Here is a 4270-nt window from a genome sequence, read left to right as displayed (position 1 = left end):
CTTCAAGTAGATGCTCAGCAGAAATGCCCCAGTGGTACTTTAATTATGTCCATGAAAGCTTGGGGGTGGGAATAATTTCAGTGACAGAGCATGTAGAATATTTTCAGCAACTTCATTAAGTCATTTCAGCTCAGTTCAGTTCAGCTCAGTCGCTCAGTCGTGTCCGACTCTCCGCTACCCCATGAATCACAGCACGCCTCCCTGTCCATCACCAACTCCCGGAGTTCACTCAAACTCATGTCCACAGAGTCGGTGATGCCATCTTTGGGGTAAATCATTTTTCACTATTAAGTATAATGTTAGTTGTACCTTTTTCAAAGATATCTTTTATCATATTGAGATGCTGAAATTTTCAATAATTAATGAGTTTTGTGCTTTATGAAATACTTTTGCATCTAATAAGCATATTATTTTTCTTTTTTGTCTGTTAATGATGAAATGAATCGATTTATTTTCAAATAATAACCATACTCAGCCATGTTTTATTCTTCTTATATGTTGCTAGATTTCACTTGCTGTATTTTGTTATTTTTGGTTGTTCAAAAGGGAAAATGATTGATAACATTAATCAGATCTTCTTTATTCTTTTCACTATCTGCTTTATCAGTTAGTGAGAAAAAAATTTTAACTATCTCCAGTAAATTTGTATGTTTGTATATTCTGCCTTTCAATTATGTATTTTCTCCTTATGTATTTTGGAACTTTTTAAAAAATTAGGTGCACTCACATTTAAGATTGTTAATAATCCCTATTGAATTGACCCCTCTGTTATTATAAAATGTTTCCCTTTTCTCTGATAATTTCATTAGATAAGAAATCTGCTTTATCTGACATTAATATATCTAATTCATCTTTCCTTTCTTAGTATTTTCATGATATATCTGTTCAAGCTTTCTTTTAATCTATTAGTACATTTTTTAATCTATAGAATATTTAATATATATAATACATAGCATACTTAAGCTGTGATATATTTATATTGGTTTCTCATATACCACATGTAGCTGGGTCTTGCTTTTTATTCAACTTGGTAATCTCTGTAGTTGAATTGGCGTTTTAGATCATTTCAATTAGGTTGAATGTGTTAATTATCAATTTTCTATTTGCTTCAGTTGTTCTCTGTTCCTTTTTCCCTACCTTCTTTTGATTTAGTTGCTTACTTTTATAATTTGCTTTCTATTTATTTATTTATTTTGGCTCTTCTGGGTCTTCGTTGCTGACCAGGCTTTCTCTAGTTGCAGTGAGCAGGGACAACTCTCTAGTTGCAGTGCACAGACTTCACATTGCTGTGGCTTTTCTTGTTACAGAGCACAGGCTCTAGAGCACGTGGACTTCAGTAGTGCACACCCTCAGTAGTTATGGTGCATGGGCCCAGCTGCTCCATTGCGTGTGGAATCATTCCAGACCAGGGATCAAACCCATGTCCCCTAAGTTGGCAGGCAGATTCCCAACCACTGGACAAACAGGGAAGTCCTATGATTTGCTTTCTCTACACTATTGTCTTATAACTCTTATCTCTTTGTTTGCTATGATAATCCAGAGTTCACAGTGTACATCGTTTTTTTTTTTCTTTGCACTGAAAAACCTTGATTGACCATTGACACAATATACGTCTTATAGTCTACTGAGTGTAGTGGCACTGCCTATTAAAAGAAAGTAGATAAGATTTTGCCTCATTTCACCCCTTCTGTGCTTTTGATGTTATTTTTATTTCTGTATGGGTTATACACTATTATATTTTAATTTTTGTTCACACCATTAACTATTTTAATTATTTTAAAGAGACATATAAATATATTTATTGTATAATTCTAATTTCTGACACTTGTCATTCATTTGTATATATTTAAATTCTTGTCCACTAATGACAAAATTATGCCATTTTTCCTCTGTCTGAAGAAATTTTCACATTTTTGTAGTTCCAACTTGCTAGTGATGTGAATTCTCAGCTTTTATCTGAATAACTTTTTCTTTCACTTCCATTTTTGGATTTTTTAAAAAAAAAAAACAGCCAAGCTGACAGCTCTGGATTATTTTTCCCCTAGAAGTGCTTTAATAATATCATTACATTTTTTTCCTAATTGCATAAATTTTGACAAACAAGGCTTTGTCACTTTTAAGTGTGTTTCTTTGTACATAATAGGTCCTTTTTTTTTCTTTTTTATTGACCTCTGGCTACTTTTAAGATGTTTCTTTATATCACTAATCTTATCAATTTGATTTTGATATGCCCTAATGTTGTTTTCTCTATGTTTATTCTGTTTGACACCTGTTAAGCTTCTTGGATGTGTGGGTTTAGAGTTTAACCAAATTTGGAACATTCTCTACAACTGTGTTCAAAACTGTGACTCCCAGTCATTCCTCTTTCTAGATTCAATTATACATGATAGAATACAGTTACTGTTTCACAGCTCATTGTAGCTCTTTTTATGTTTAGTCTTTTTCTTTAATCTGTGCTCCATTTCTACTGTTACACCTTCATTCATTTTTATATGTATATTCTTTATAAGTCTTCATTTTGTAATATTTTATATCTCTTACCTCTCTCTTTATCAAACTCATATTTTTTTTGCCTTATTGAATCTATGGCACAAACATAGGCTTTTTAAGTATTTACAAATGTCTTTGTTATATGAAGAAATATTATGAGAAATATTTTCTAGCTTCATTGATTGTATGTGTTTTATGTTATTGAATGCTAGATTTTGTTATGTTTCTTTAAGTAGTGTTGGGCTTTGGTCTGGTCACAATTTATTTTACTGAGTTGCGGCTGGCATACAGTATTATATTAACTTCAGGTGGACAATAATGATTTAATATTTTGTATGCATTATGAAGGAGAAGGCAATGGCAAGCCACTCTAGTACTCTTGCCTAGAAAATCCCATGGATGGAGGAGCCTGGTAGGCTGCAGTCCGTGGGGTCGCTATGGGTCAGACACGACTGAGCGACTTCACTTTCACTTTTCACTTTCACGCATTGGAGAAGGAAATGGCAACCCACTCCAATGTTCTTGCCTGGAGAATCCCAGGGACGGGGGGAGCCTGGTGGGCTTCCATCTATGAGGTCACACAGAGTCCGACACGACTGAAGTGACTTAGCAGCAGCATGCATTATGAAATGATCATTGTGATAAGTCCAGTTATCATCTATCACCATACAGAGTTGTTATATTATTGACTATACAGTAAGTCCCCTGTATATGAATGAGTTCTGTTCTAAGAGCACATTCATTATGCCTAATTTATTTGTAAGTCTAACAAAGTCTACTTACCAAACTAACACAATCTAGTACTGTACTGTAATAGGTTTATAATACTTTTCACATAAGTAATACATAAAAAAAGAACAAAAAATAGAGAAAACATTTTTAATCTTATACTACAGTTCCTGGAAAAGTACAGTAGTACAGTACAACAGGGTTGACATCAAGTGAACATGCAAGAAGAGTTACTGATTGAAGAAAGGAGAGAAGGTGGGAGATGGTAGAGCTGAAGGTCAGCAATAGGAGAAGGAGAGAAAAATGCAGTTTCACTCACACCTGACGTTGATGGCAAAATTCTGGTTCTTTACTGGATTCAATTCTGTCTACCTTCTTGAAAAAATGACCCACTTATTTCTGGGTAGTAGCTCTTTTGTCTCATCACTGATGGCGAGGTAGCACTGGATTGCATTATGAATGGCTGTTGCAATTCAGAAACGTACCATTTTACATTTGGGTCCTGTGCCTTAAAAAACTACAGTGCCTGCTCAGATTGAGAAAATCCCCGCACCATTTCCTATGTCATGACTCTGCTTGTTTCTTCAGTTACTTCTTCCTCTTATCTTTCTTTGTCCTTTCTCTGGGCCACTGCTTTTTTTACATCAACACTGCTTTCACACTTGCTTCTGAACATCCTGGGCTTGAAATGAAGATACTGTACTACTGTACTCTATACAGTACTATACAATAAAGTACACAAAAGCACCATCACTTGTACAGGATGCATGCACATGACAATGTTAACCTGACATGTGAACTAATTTATGTAATTGGACATGCCAAAACAGGTTCTAATCTTTGAAAGTTTGCAACTTGAAGTTTCATGTGTAAGGGGACTTACTGTTTTCCCTATGCTGCACATTGCATCCCCATGGTTATTTACCTTATATGTGGAGTTTTGTACTTCTTAATCTGCTTCACCTATTTTGACCATTCCCCCTACACCACTCAGTTCAGTTCAGTTCAGTTCAGTCGCTCAGTCGTGTCCGACTCTCCGCGACCCCATGAA

This window comes from Moschus berezovskii, chromosome 11 (assembly GCF_049115385.1).
Source record: "Moschus berezovskii isolate FMDL1 chromosome 11, NW_MosBer_1.0, whole genome shotgun sequence".
NCBI classification, from domain to species: Eukaryota; Metazoa; Chordata; class Mammalia; order Artiodactyla; family Moschidae; genus Moschus; species Moschus berezovskii.
The sequence above is the reverse complement of the archived record's forward strand: the minus strand, read 5'-3'. Positions refer to the sequence as shown.